Here is a 15897-nt window from a genome sequence, read left to right on the forward strand (position 1 = left end):
ATATTTAGAAATTTAGAGAGACTCCTAGCTTATGTTTTTGGCGTGGAAGTTCCATCAAGGATCAATGTTTATCAATAGTATGCTGAATTCGCTCGAAGTCGTAGATGACTCCAAGATGAATTTTGTGAAGGTCGTTCAAATTCAGTTGTTGATCCTGAAATTATTGATGACGTGCGCAAACTAACGTATCATGTTGGATTCCACATAATTTGTCAATCGCTCAAAAACACGCTCGCGAGATAAATATTAACGAAATACGGTACCGATGCTTCAAAAGACGTTTATGAAAACGTGAAAGCTGATGAATCGCCGATTTGCAAGTATGAGTTCGAAAGAAAACAGCAATCGACTTCAAGGGTATTTTTAGATGAGCCGAATCCAACAAAAGATGCTCGCATACGAAGCACTTCCAAGAACATGGTTCCCTATTTTTTTGAAAATACTAAACACGTCACAATCATACAACTAGAACTAGGCTAGGAAATTCTGTGTGGTACAATACTTTCACGGTTTTCTATTTACATATGCATTATCCACTCCTGAGGACTCTAAACTCTCTATAGTCTAAAATTTTATCCCACCAGGTAATATTCTCTAATATCAATAATTTTAAAAATGAGTTTGCTTTCATTCAAAAGTAAAGAACAAGCATTGCGGTAACATTGCCCATAGCATTGTTTTAAGTGCATATCTCGTAGCGGTAATTACATTGTTATACTCTAAATAATAAGTTTTCAATACCCAAAAGAAAACATCACATAGTGAACTGAGTCGATTTAACCAAATCCGTTAGTCTGCATAACGCGAACTAAACCTGCAGTTTCTATGATGATATGTATTATAAAAAACATTATTTATTAAGTTGGTTGTACTCATCATTATTTACTATTATCAACCAGTTTATTTACGGCAGCTGCTGCTAAGCCGGTACACCTCAGTAGTGCGTTGCGATTTTTACAATGGACAAATATATCGAACATAGATCTAACCAAATTTCGTATACGAGAGCCGTTGCGGATGTTGAAAAAGGCTTACGGGGACTTAGATTTGTCGAAAACACAGACATGCGAGTGGTACAAAACCTTCAAAGACCGTCGAGAGACCATTAAAGTCATGCCTTGTTCTGGTCGACCTTCGACCTCTTCAATTGACAAAAACATTAAAAAAGTTAAGGATATGGTAGTTGAGAATAGTCAGGCAAGTATTACAGAGATGGCAAGAGAGCTCGACAGCTCTCGCGATTCCATTCGAATGATTTTGGTAGATATTTAGGGTATGAAACGCTTTCTTGCTCGACTCGTCCCCATAACGCAGAGTTTTTTTTTGGAAAAAGCGTTACATCCTGTGGGTACTTTGAAGGCGACAAAACAAATATTGATAAATTGAAATATTTTTCGCATGCCCCTCCAGGAAGCTGCTCATCATCGGAACAGCCTATCAAAATCAAGTTTTTGTAGGGAATCTTTTATATTTGAGAAGGATAACTTAGCTTCGCAGCAACTGAAGTTAATGTTTTTTCTCGTTTAATTAATTTTATGTTTGGATAACATATTGCACTTAGCAAATACAACTCAAGATAGATAGTTATATATAACTTTCAAAAGGCTCAGAATTATGAGACGAGTGAACATTGAGCTATCTTGATGGGACCTTATGCATGTGTTCCTATGCACTATCAAAAAATTATCTGAATATAGACAAGTCCTCAAATATAAATATAAAGTAATTATATAACATAGTCAAGAAACTATTCTTCTTAATTTAAACTATTATACTATTTAAACTATTAGACCTAAATTATTCTCAGAGAACAAAGTAAGTGTAGATATGGTACCGCTCATCTAAAAGTAATCGAAAACAGGTTTTCGAAAACCTTGGCACCGAACTTAAAGGCATCTGTGCCTAGGAATGACATTACACTGAAAATATTGTTGATTACACACATAGCTTAATGAAATTAATTTTCATGTAATTGGCACTAACAATAATAAAGTCTGCTGCTAACTTGGATATAATTGGTTCAGTACTTCCCCAACGCTCAAATATCGCATATAATGATTTTCTAAATACCGATGTCATGTACATAAATTCCATTGTGGAAGACAACTTAACAAAGTAAACCGAACAAATTTCTCTGCATATAATGTTAGTGCCGAAAGGGGAATTCAATCCATGAATTATCCATAATCGTCATTACATTGGTTTTCATGTATTTTAATACAAATCTTTATTATCGACTATCGACAAATAGGCTTCCTTACATTTGTAATTAGACTCGGCTGGAATCGACTTTAGCCTTCAGCGAATTTTGTTTTTTTCGATTATGACTAATCTTTGGAATACCGTTCGCTGTTTTGTTGGAGAGTTTCGACGCCGTATTCATAAACCCACCACGTCTCATCACCAGTAATGATGCGTCTGATGAATGTAGGTTCCTCTGCTACGTTGTCTAGAATCTCTTCTCAGACCTCTACTCATTTCGATTTTGCAAAATTGTCTGGACTTTTGGTACGAGTCTCTGATTCATACCCAAAACATTAACTAAAATGTGTTGAGTCGAACCATTAGAGATATTGAGATCCTGCCACCTCTCGGATGCCAAAAACATGATTTCCGGGCACTGTTTCTTTAACTTTTTCGAATAGTATTTGATGAACGGTTCGCATGAGAAAATTTTCGATACCTTTACAACCTTCAGCGAATGCTTTGCACTACTCAAATCCTATATACCAAATACAATAAATTTCATTCCTCTTACTCTTAATCAGAGTATGATTTATATAAAATCTATATTAAAAAGTAAATATATACATTATTACATACCACCCAGTGTGATCTTGCCTTGCACCAAACAATACTCACCGCTTAAGTATAATGTGTAGTCAACATCAAGCCGCCAACTATTAATTAGTCTCAAAGCCTTCCGAACAGCAATTACAATTACAATTAGGAATGCATGTTGAACTTGTTTACTTACAAGTCCAGTTGAGTTATTGAAGTCAAGCAGTAAAGATTTACTTCTAATGACACAATTTAATTGTCAATTAATTGCATTTTAATCAGATATTTATGAGCACATTAATGACGGAGTGAATTGCACTGTGATCGCGGTGTGCCGATCGCTGATTGGCGGTTTGTGATCTATGATCACTGATCAATGATATGTGATTTATAACAAAGATAGCACTCTATGAGCCATGTAAATTTCCATAAACAACTGTAAACCACATATTTACACAAATAGTTGTATGAATTAGCAGATATTTTTGAAAAAAAAAAATACACGATCACTTGAGGAACATGCAACAACTTTCAGCAGCACATACATATAATTTACAATATCACGGAATATATATTTTTATACAAAATTTGTTTATTGCAATAGACGTTCAATAACTACTTTTAAATAAAAAAAAAAAACTTTGACAATAAACCTTGACGTTCATTTAGTTACTTAATGGTCCGTGTGACTCAAAGAACTAAATTCACAGTTTCACTTTCATGCAGACAGCGCGGCTTATGTTCATGAAGAGTTATGAGCAGAGAATATTTTATTTAACATAATTTCTTAAATAGTACAAGAGCGCTGCAGCTGCGTGTTGGTGATGGGCCCGCGTACGCATTGCTATGTAGACAATAAGGAATAAGTGAGACCTCTAAAAGTCATATGTATTAACATCAAACATCCATATGTACCTACTTTTTCTGAAATATGTAATATTTCTTATCGTTGAAGAAACATTCAGCCTCTTTTACACTGTTTGTGATTTGCTCGGCCTCTCGCTGCCGAAATTTCTGTTGCGTGCCGTCGCCGCACATTCACGCAGCGATCGCATTAATTGAACTTTGGTGATCTTATCGTACATCAAGTATAGTATGTACTTCTGCATATCTTCTGTTGATTGACAAAAGTTTGTGAGCAAACAGCTCCATATACATATACCGTTGAGCAACGGTTTGTGTCTCATAATTTCTATGTGTGTGGAAGTTTGCTTTAATTAGCTTTATGTTCTTATGTCGGTGCATATGTTAACATATTAATTAAATTAATTTGGTTTTAAAATTGATTATCATAATTATATTTTTATTGAAGTTGCCATATCAATAAAATATTCAAATAGTTAGAATAATATTATTATGAAACTTTTATAACACTGTTTTATAAACGAAAAGGTTAAAAGGTTTTGAAAATCTATTTGGGGAGTTGCCATTCATACAATATTTCTGACCTTAGTGCCTTCTACAGCTGTGAGACACCATTTAAAGTTTCCAAAAGCAAACCTTCATATTTGAGCACACTCAGTAGTATGAGTAGGTATAAGTACATATGTATGACAAGCATCAATATTATTTGCATGATCTCCTAGTCATAACAAATATAAGCAAGTATTCCTTATTATGAATTTGAACAAGTAAGGAAGGGCTAAGTTCGGGTGCCACCGAACATTTTATACTCTCGCATGGTAAAGTGATAATCGAGATTTCATTATACGTCATTTACATATTTTTCAAATACCGTATTTTTGTAAAGTTTTATTCCGCTATCATCATTGGTTCCTAATGTATATATTATACAGAGAAGGCATCAGATGGAATTCAAAATAGCTTTATATTGGAAGAAGGCGTGGTTGTGAACCGATTTCACCCATATTTCGTACATGTCATCAGGGTGTTAAGAAAATATTATATACTGAATTTCATTGAAATCGGTCTAGTAGCTCCTGAGATATGGTTCTTGGTCCATAAGTGGGCGCCCGGCACCGTAGATTTAGTGTTTCTGACGTTTTTTGTTAGTCGGTTAACGCACTTTTAGTGATTTTGAACATAACCTTTGTATGGAAGGTGGGCGTGGTTATTATCCGATTTCTTCCATTTTTGAACTGTATATGGAAATGCCTGAAGGAAACGACTCTATAGAGGTTGGTTGACATAGCTATAGTAGTTTCCGAGATATGTACAAAAAACTTAGTAGGGGGCGGGCCACGCCCACTTTTCCAAAACAATTGCGTCCAAATATGCCCCTCCCTAATGCGATCCTTTGTGCCAAATTTCACTTTAATATCTTTATTTATGGCTTAGTTATGACAGTTTATATGTTTTCGGTTTCCGCCATTTTGTGGCGTGGCAGTAGGCCTATTTTGCCCATCTTCGAACTTAACCTTCTTATGGAGCCAAAGAATACGTGTACCACGTTTCATCATGATATCTCAATTTTTACTCAAGTTACAGCTTGCACGGACGGACGGACGGACGGACGGACGGATCATCCGGATTTCGACTTCTACTCGTCGCCCTGATCACTAACATATATAACCCTATATCTGACCCTTTTAGTTTTAGGACTTACAAACAACCGTTATGTGAACAAAACTATAATATTAAATCTGAACATTGTTGCGAGAGTATAAAAACATCTAAAAGGGGTCCATCTGAAATCTTTTCAAAAGGGGAATAATTATACATTAGTAGCTGCATAAAATTATAAATATATTATGTATGATAATTGACTAATAACGGGTATCCAAGTAGAGGCACCTTTTTCAACCTTTCCAAACGACATCAGTTCGCGTTATGGGTTCTTGAAAAGTTTCGAAAAGATCCGATGTTTTCGAGCAGAATTTTGTTTAGCAGTGAAATCCATTTCTGGCTCAATGTGTATATAAATAAGTAAAAATGCCGCATTTGGGATCAAGAGCAACCTGAAGGGATTCAAACGCTGCCATTTCATCCAGAAAAAACAACGTTTTGTTGTAGTTTGTGGGCCGGTGGAATCGTCGGTCCATATTTCTTCATAAATGATGCCGGCGAGAACTTAACCGTCACCTGCGACCGTTATCGCGTCAAAATAATCGAGCTGAATTTGAATTTTCAACAAGACGGCACCACTTCCCACACTTCGCATCAATCAATGGGTTTATTGAGAGAACACTTTGGTGAGCAGAAAATTTCACGTTTTGGGCCGGTTGATTGACCACCAAGATCGTGTGATATCACATCACTTTTTCTTGTGAGAATATTATGCGGACAATCCCGCTTCGAATCAGGCCTTGGAAAAAAACATCACACGTGTCATTCGCCAGTTACAGGACTCAACGGATGGACCATCTGAGACGTAGCCGCGGCCAACATTTGAAAGAGATAATCTTCAAAAAATAAATGCCAAAGAATGTTCTTTCGAATGATAATCCAATTAAATTTGAAGTCTCTCGAAATGCATCACCTTTTAAATCACCGACCTATGCTCATGAGCTACGTTAACTGAAAGCTGTTAGTTGGTGAAAGGCTTCTGAGAAAATAGTCTCCTCTTAGGTATTACTGATCAGAAACATTTATTTTCCATTTAGTATGGGTTTGGTAAAACTCGAAAAAAATTGAGAGAAAAATCATTGGAAAAGGCAATAAGAGTTCGTTAAGATTGGCACTTGAAAATAGTATGTAAGTTAGCGACCATCGAAAACAGGTAAATAGAAAGATAAGTTTTTAAAATGTAACGGAACTTAATCAGAGAAACAGCCAAATCATTTCTGCGGAAAACAATACGAAGAACGAAAGCGATTTTTGCAATTTTTTTCACTGACTTCTGACTTTTTCTTCAAATGTAGTCATTTTTGGGCGAATTCATCTTTCAATCGGTCCAAGAACACTACGATGGTCCTTTCCTTTTCTAAGGTAGCAAAATTATCCCAGGCGCATCCCAAAATAAAGGCGCCATAACCTTGCCAGCCGACTGTTGCGTTTTACCAGGCTTTAGACCGGATTCATCGTACATATGTAGTCCACTTGCATGACTGTCGATTGGACTTCGTAGTACACTGTTGGACCTATGCTTCATCCATTGTCACATATCGACGCAGAAACTCGAGTTTATTATGGTTGAACATCTCCAAACACTGTTCCGAATCATCAACTCGTTATTTTTTTTGGTTAGAAGTGGCCTTGTGTAAACAGCTTTCTTATACCCAAATATTCGTGAATGATATAAGGTACATATTCGTTAATATCTTAAGAGTGTCCATTACAATTCCAACATTACTTTGTGAACGTTTTTGATGCTTTTGGGCGTCCACTGCGTTCACGGCTGCTCATTTCCCCACGTCTAAGCTTGGTATACCAATTCTTGACGGCTGATTTTCATAGGGCGGTGTCCGGTAACGCATCAAATAGCGAAATTTTTTTTTAACTGTACTTGTTCCCTTCAAAAACCAATATTTTATCATCACCCGAAATTTCTTTTTTTTTCATTTTTTAACAATAACAAAAGTTGCTTCAGTCAAAATGATCCGACAGATGTTAAATTTATATCTTTGACTTTTGAAGGTTATGGCTAACTAAATATAATTCCAGTAGTGCCATCTATTTGTCAGGCCGGAGACTATTCAATTGACTTCTTATATACATAAGTGAAGAGTACAGGCGATATTGCCTATGACATGATAAGTTAAGTTCTGGTTAAAAAAAAAGTTCTTTCGCGAAAGAAGGAGTCTTGGTTAAGTTAATCAGAACTTAACTGACAGAATGGCCTTTAATGTCTAACTTCATTTGTACATTTTTTAAGCCCTTTTATAGCTTAAGGAAAACATACCACAGGGCCACGATACATTTTGAACCTATTCGACTCTCGAATATGTCATGTAATCATCCACATATACTTAGCTTGCTAAAACATCCAACCTATGTGATAATAAAAAAAAATTTTGGAAGTCAAGGTAAAATTCTAAGGTTTCAGACATTAAGATATTTTCCAAACAAATCCATGACGAATAAGATCACAAATTAGAGAACAAGCTTACCAGAGTTAAAATAGCTAATTATTTTGATAATACTAGTATCTAAATTATTATTGCAGCGAATCCATTTCTTGCTATAAAAAAACAACAAGAGAAAACGTTAACTTCGGCTGCACCGAAGCTCATATACCCTTCACAGGTGCATTTCTTTTAGTAACTATGTGTCCAGTTTGTATGGAAGCTATATGCTATAGTAATTCGATCTGAATATTTTTTTCGGAGATTATGTTATTACCTTAGGCAGTAATCCTTGTCAAATTTCGTGAAGATACCACGTCAAATGCAAAAGTTTTCCATACAAGCCCTTGATTCCGATCGTTCAGTTTGTATGGCAGCTATATGTTATAGTGGTCCGATATTGGCAGTTCCGACAAATGAGCAGCTTCTTGAAGAGATCTGACGTTTGCAAAATTTCTATACGATATCTTAAAACTAAGGGACTAGTTCGTATATATACAGACAGACGGACAGACAGACGGACGGACAGACAGACAGACGGACATGGCTAAATCGACTCAGCTCAACATAATGATCATTTATATATATACTTTATAGGGTCTCCGACGCTTCCTTCTGGGTGTTACAAACTTCGTGATAAACTTAATATACCCTATTGAGGGTATAAATATTTTGATAATAACTAATTCAATTTCTGAGAGTTTTACAGAATATTACAATATGTCTAATAAGCATTAAATGCTGCGCCAATAAATTTTACAAATTAACTAATTATTGTCAGCGTCAATTAGCCATATGAATAGAAATTTCCATGCCCAAATTATTACACTTTTGTCTGCGGCAGCTATTTAACGCTCAGCTAAATATGGTGCAACATATTGTGGCAATGTGGCATACATACATACTTCATACATGTATTTATATGTGTATTTATTATTATTTATAAACTTCACTTGCAAAACGGCTTTCGTCACGCCAATTACGAACGCTTTCGCGTGACTCGGCGCTAGTGTTGGTGGATGGTATGTAGTACTACGGCGGTGGTGGTGGTGGCAATGGTGATGTCGTTGGTGGTTTCGTTACAGATTGCGTATGCGTTTATGAGCGCGAGTATGCAATAGTAATCACTGTGGTCGCATCCCCAATTGGCAAGTGAAATTGACTTTTCAACAACAAAAACAATGGAAAAGGGGTGTGTGTGCGCTGACACTGTCTGACTGACGACACACAAGCATTTATGAAATTTACTAAACCAATTAGCATGCTCACATACACACCCATACAAACATATGCTTAGTTAAATATTTTTGAAATTTTTCTTGCTTTTATTACAATAAATACAATAAAAACAAATTAGTTATGGTCACGTGTTGGCGATCACGCAAAGTGAGATTATAATTCATGTTCGTATTTTCATTGCATGCGCGGCTGTTGGGTCCAATATGCATATTTGACGCATGTGTAGTTAAATAAAATGTTATAAATATATAGTATGGTACATTTGCATACATATAGACGTATATATCGTCAGATAATATGCAAAACAACGTATCATCAAAAATTTAAATTGAGGTTTTCATTGCTTACGTTTCACTACATCATTATACAAATACGTAGCTGCAAAATTTCAACTTCCGCTCTTAGATATAACCAATATATAACCAATATGTAACCAATTTATAACCATTTTATAACCGAAACTCAAATTTTGTTTCTATATGAGTATACTATTGTATTATATCGTTTTTCCTTCAATTTTAAACGTATGAAAAGTGATGTTATGTTGTTTTACATTTTAGGTGACGATATACCTATACTTGGCATATGCTTGCTAGCTATGACAGTTATATGCCAACAAATAGTTTAGTTGCGTGCAGAAATATTTTGAAATACTTACTTTGTATGCGAAAATAACGGTAATTAATTTATTAACAATCGCTTGCCTACCCCCTTTTCGTCTAGCAGCACACAAACGGGTGTCCAAACCCTCATCTTCTGCATACTTTTTCGACAACTCTTCCGCAATGAATTGACTGCTGAGCTAACTGACTGCCTAACGGACTTATAGCTGCACTAATCCCGACTCCTCCACGCATCAACCGTGTGCCCCAAGGCCGGCATTTTTAATTAAACCCATTTTCCTTGTCAGTCATTTCAACGAACTGGCCAGTTAGCTGAAGGTAAGCGCATACATACATATGGTACATATATTCCGAGTATCTGTTCTTGCCACATGCCACAAAACTAATATTCTGAATTTTCCTTTGCACGAGTTCATAGGTGGGCAGGCCACGCCGAATTTTTCAACAATCATTGCAACAACCCACAGATCTCGCCTATGGCAAGTTGGTGAGAAAACAGTAAGATTTTACAGTTTGAACTCAAAATTTCAATGCTGCACACAATCACTGGTCTCGTTTTCACTTGGCGCAAAAAGCTACTTTTGTACTCACTCGCTGGTGGGCAAATTTTTGCAACCCTGAGCGTCAAACCTGAAATGCATTGTGTCAAAAACAGGTAAAATGCGATTGCAATGATTTGCATTTAATTTTAATTATTTTTTTTTATGTTTTAGGCGTTGCCATCTAAATGTATTACTTTATTTGCATTTCATCTATTTACCTTACTTGGTTAGGTATGATTGACATTTGCTTGTCAATTTCATTCAAAAAGGGTTGATTCTTAACTAATTTGTTATTGTTGTGGTAGTGAAGAAATTTGTATATTCAAACTGTCATTTTTACTAAGTAAACAAACCCATCTCATGATGTAGGTAATTAAAATTGTGTCATATCATAATTTCGGAATCAATTTACATATATAAATAATAAATACATATTATACATATACATAAGTTTGTATGACAAAAGAAATAGTAAGGGAATGCCATATAGGCTCGCTTATTTTTTGAAGAGGAATTTCAGGCATATGGTCCGTAATCACATCTTATGAAGTCCCGTCTAATTTGGAATATAATATATAATATTTAATATTGTACAGCGTGTGGACGTAACGTACCCCCCAATCACATGAGCACATTGAAGAGTTAGTTTTTTGCTTCCTTTTATTCTGACGATAATGTTGTATCCTTGGCGCCAGTTGGCAATACCAAACGTATCCACGGCTCTGCTCGTCAGATCTTTCCAACGGATTGGAGGTCTCTCCTTTTCTCCGGTTCCATCAACCGGCATGGGTAATGCTAACAAATTTTACGAAAAGATGCGGCGACTAACGGAAGGTTTCTATACCGGAATATACACTTGTGGGACCCAAAGTGGAGATCCAGTGGCTATTGTTCAGAGCATACTGAAGTAATGGAGGGAACACTTGACGTGCCTGCTGAATGGCAGTGAAAGGGTAACATCTGGAGATGGCGAACCCAATCGATGACGATGGAATAGATATTCCATTACCCAACTATGATGGGGTTCGAATAACAATTACCTGCCGGAAGAACAACAAAGCGGTATTATCGAGCGTAATATGTGTTAACACATAAATTGGTCCTTAGCAATGTGACTTTAGACTTGAAATTCTACTATCGACCAGATTCTCATCATGCGCAAAATCAGGGGAAATACCTGTAAAGGGAAGATCGACACACATCACCTTTTCGTTGATTTTAAAGTCGCCTTTGGCAGCGCGAAAAGGAACTGCCTATATGCCGTTATGTCTGAACTTGGTATCCCCGCAAAGATAATACGGCTGCGTAAGCTGACATTGAGCAACACCGAAAGATCTACCAGGATTGGGAAGGACCTCTGCGAGCCTTTCGGTACCAAGCAATGTTTCAGACAAGGAAACTTCCTCTCATGTGACTTCTATTGCTGGAAAAAATATTAGCAGCTGCAGAGATAAATAGACTCCTACGTGACTGTTGACAGTCATAACTTTGAAGTTGTAGACTACTTCCTTTAACTTGGTACCAGCAATAACACCAACAACATCGTTAGCCTTCAAATCTAACGCAGCATAAATCATGCTAAGACGTGCTACTTTGGACTGAGTAGGCAATTGAGGAGTACATAAAGTCCTCTCTCAACCAACAAAGACCAAATTCTACAAGTCACTCGTCATCCCCGTTCTGCTGTATGGGGCAGAGGCGTGGACGATTACAACATCTGATCAGTCAGCGTTAAGAGTTTTCGAGAGAAAGGTTCTGCGAAAGTTCTGCGGAAGAATTATTGTCCTTTACGCATCGGTAATGGCGAATACCGCAGTCAGTGAAACGATGAGCTGTACAAGATATACGACGACGTTGACACAAATTAAGTGACAGTGACTTCGCTGGCTAGATCATGTCATCCGAACGGACGAAAACACTCTGCAGCTCTGAAAGTATTCGACGCAGTACCCGCCGAGGGAAGCGGAGAAAGAGGAAGACCTTCACTCCGTTGGAAAGACCAGATGAAGAAAGACCTGGCTACACTCTCTAGTTGGCGAAGAGAGGCATGCTGTTATAAACTCGGCTATAACTTCGTAAGCAGTATCCACGCCAATGAAGAATAAGAAGAAGAATCTATATAACATCGTTCTCATTCCGAGAGCGAAATTTGCTTAGATACGTTCCCCTTTAGCCAGAATAGAAGTTTATTACTATTTTGATGTGTACGGTTTTGGTAATACATATATCAAAGTGTAATCGGAAAAAAGACGCTGATATCTTTACTGTATCAAATATTTCCAACACATTCACTTCATGATATGGTACTTTATATATATTTCCTGGACCACATATTAGTAACCATTAGGAATTCTTGCTTCGTTTGTCGTGGAGTCCATATAACGCTGATATTTTTGGTTTCATCAAATTCCGAACCAATTTTTCGACAGCTTTGAAATATGTATGTATATACCCGGTCTTGTGAAAACTGGGCTTGAATAAGAAACATATACAGTTAGTAAACCTAGTAACGTCCTTTTATTGAAACGATATGAAGTTTAAGCCTGCCCGTCACTCGATCTCTAAGACCTACTTATGATTATGAGCACTAGTTATTGCTTAGGTTCAGGAAACTCTGAATAAAGTCTAATATCAGATCGCTTTAGTTCCGAAAGAAAAGGAATGCACTGATCACAACAAGAAAATCAACTTTTAAACATGACAATTGGAGAATAATTTATTTTTACTTCTAACGGGTGGCGCAAAAGTCAGAAGATGCAATTTAAATTTTGCAATTGACCTCTAATGTCAGTTCAGTTTTGACATTTGTGTAGTAAACACATGCGAAATACACGTAAATAAACAATGGTACGCTACACTGCATGCCACAACCGATATGCTGAAGGATGCATTTCCCAGGCGCTTAATCTCCCGTTTTGGCGATTTGCACTGGCCAGCAAGATCGCCTGATTTGACCGCTCCAGACTTCTTTTTGTGGGGCTTTTTGAAGTCGCGGGCTTATGACAACAAGCTTCAGACTCTTGCAGCTCTTAAAGACAACATCCGTCAAGAATGTGAGGACCTATCTCCGGAAGTTCTGGCCAAAGTGATGGAAAATGCCATAAAAAAAGCTCAAATGACAATCAACTGTGGCGGCGGCCATTTACATGATATCATATTCTCGACTTGATGTAAAAAAAATTAAAAGACCAAATAAAAATAATCCACAAGCAGAATCAAAGTTTTTCATTTTTTAAAAAAGTTTTTTATTTTCCAGAAAACATCGGAAGGTAAGTTTTGCGCCACTTGTTATTATGATATCCTATTCTATGTTTCCAAGAGTTCGTCCCTTCATTTAAGGGAACATGTCTCATAATACCCAGAACGTAGTAGATTGCCACGAAGTTTGTAAAACGCAAAAGGAAACATCGGAGACCTTATAAAATATATATGATCAGCATGTTGAGCTGAGTCGATTTAGTCAAGTCCATCTGTTTGTTTGTATATACACGCACTAGTCCCTCACTTGTTGGAATACCGTTCTGAAAATTTACACACTATCTTCACTTTTAAACCCAGAAGCTGTTCATTTGTCGAAATTGTTGATTTGGACTAGTATAGGATATAGCTGCTAGATGAACTGAGACCGGAAGCAATTTTTTTTATGAAAAATATTTTTTTGGGAAGAGTAATTTAGGCCAAGTTCTCTATAAGAAAGCTTCTCTAGGAAATCTTACCTCTAAAGTTTTTCACTATACAGGGCACTCGTAGTGTAACCAACTTCAGACCGTTCGCGCAGCTGTCGCACTGGAATCAGCTGTTTATAAATTTGCTGAATGACAGTTCGGAGTATTGTTCACAAGTCTACAAAATCGTTTCGCCTCGAATTCGCCAGATGCGAATCCAATGGATTATTCTCTCTGGCCATTTTGGAGAGCAAGTTCCGAGATGCTGAAGAAAGCCATTGTCCTTGAGTGGGCTCAAATACCGGCAAGTCACATTCGGGCAGCTTGCGATTCATTTTTGACCGTCTCAAGGCCATAGTTAAGGCAAAAGGTGATCATATCGAGAAGAAGTGAATTGGTCCTAAATTTATGATTATTTTTACACATTTTGTACTTAAAAATAAATAAAAATAACTTTCCAAACCGAAATTATGGCTATTTTAATTGGTTACACTTCGAGTGCCGGACCCTGTACTAAGAGAAACTATTCCTAGTTTCATTAAGATTATTATAGAGTAAAGTGAGCTCGGTACTTAACATTGATCAACAAAGTTTCGGATTGTCTTTATTCTAGCAATCGCGAAGCGTTATAAATAGTTAACTAATTGCGTATGTATATTATTACAGCTGTATATATTATATAATGTAATTTTTTTCATTTATATACTACATACAAACTCACGAAACTCAGTAAATTGACATGATCCTCGTCACTGCCTTTCAACCCTTCCGCAGGGTTCGACCATAGATAAAATCTAATTATTCAAAGGTAGACAACAAAGCCAAACGGAGACGGCAGCGAATGTGTCATGTTAAAGGAAATTCAAATTTTTATTGTTATGATTTAATTTAAATTAATTGCCATAAATTGTAGCTGAATGCCAAATGCAGAAGTGTATTTCGCACACAATTAATTTATTGCTAATCATTTTGACTAATGACTCCAATGAAATACCAAATAGCAAGCAAAGGTTGCTTGCAACATGCCGACACATCGCCGCCGCCGGGTTCGCTTTTCATGTTTGTGCTCATTCATAAATTTTCATTTTATTAACACTCGATTTGCCACTGCAGCGTTGTCAGATGTTTGTGTTTTGTAAAATAAATGAAATTAATTAAACCCTTTTTCCAATGTGTCGCAGACAATCACAACAAAACTAGTGAAAAGGCAGCAGGAAAGAGCTGCGCTGAAAGTCAAAACAGCACACACACATAAACCAGCCAAAAATAGCATAAAGTTTGTGTGTGTGTGTGTGTGATATGTGTGTGTGCTAGTGCGTAAAGTCAATTTCCTTTACTACTTTCAGTCATCTTTTTTCGCCTGCCGTTTCTCAAGTGACTACACGCATACTATACATAAACATATATAAACACACACACACACTCGCACATGCTCAAACTTATCCACAAATAATCATAAGTACGAATATAATTCGAAATTGTTCACACGTTTGCCGGCGTGTTGCAACTTCTGTTGGGCGCATTGCCACCTTCTGCAGCAGACAGTCAAGCTGTTCCAGTTCTTCCGGGTAATGAAGGGTGCTCGGCACTCCGCTGCTACTCACTTAATGTAGGAAAATAACAAAAGCAACAACAACAACTGCCACGGAGTGTCGTGTAGTCAGCGGCGGCTTTCTGTGTTACATTCGACCAAATACAAATTGCCTTCCAATTTAAGGCGACAACGGTCGCAACACACATATAAACATACAGCCTCGAGCATCAACCCCTTACTTTGTTTCGTTATGCGCAGATCTCTCTGTTTGTATCTGTCAAATAATGCCTTGTTTTGCTTTTGTGCTTTTTAAATATTTGCCACTTTTGATTTTCGTAATCATAACAACTCATATATCTTGTGCCCGTCGATTCCGCTGTGTTGTATGTATGTGTGTGTGCGTGTGACGCCTATAAACCGTAAATGCCCACAAATTCGCATTTTAATTGGCATCGTGTGTCATTTTCAGTTGGATTTCGAATAATTTTATTCAAAGTGAGTGAAATCGTGTTTAATCACTGCGTTTAGTATTAAGTACATGCCTATATA

General features: G+C 36.8%; 1 long non-coding RNA gene across 1 annotated transcript; it reads left to right on the forward strand.

The window, feature by feature from the left end:
* The first annotated feature begins 9716 nt into the window (after positions 1-9716).
* LOC126762626 (uncharacterized) lies at positions 9717-10492 on the forward strand. Its single transcript, XR_007667491.1, has 3 exons — positions 9717-9925; positions 10026-10262; positions 10321-10492. It is a non-coding gene; the product is annotated as an uncharacterized LOC126762626 (long non-coding RNA).
* Positions 10493-15897: the final 5405 nt, after the last annotated feature.

This window comes from Bactrocera neohumeralis, chromosome 6 (assembly GCF_024586455.1).
Source record: "Bactrocera neohumeralis isolate Rockhampton chromosome 6, APGP_CSIRO_Bneo_wtdbg2-racon-allhic-juicebox.fasta_v2, whole genome shotgun sequence".
In the NCBI taxonomy this organism is placed as follows: Eukaryota; Metazoa; Arthropoda; class Insecta; order Diptera; family Tephritidae; genus Bactrocera; species Bactrocera neohumeralis.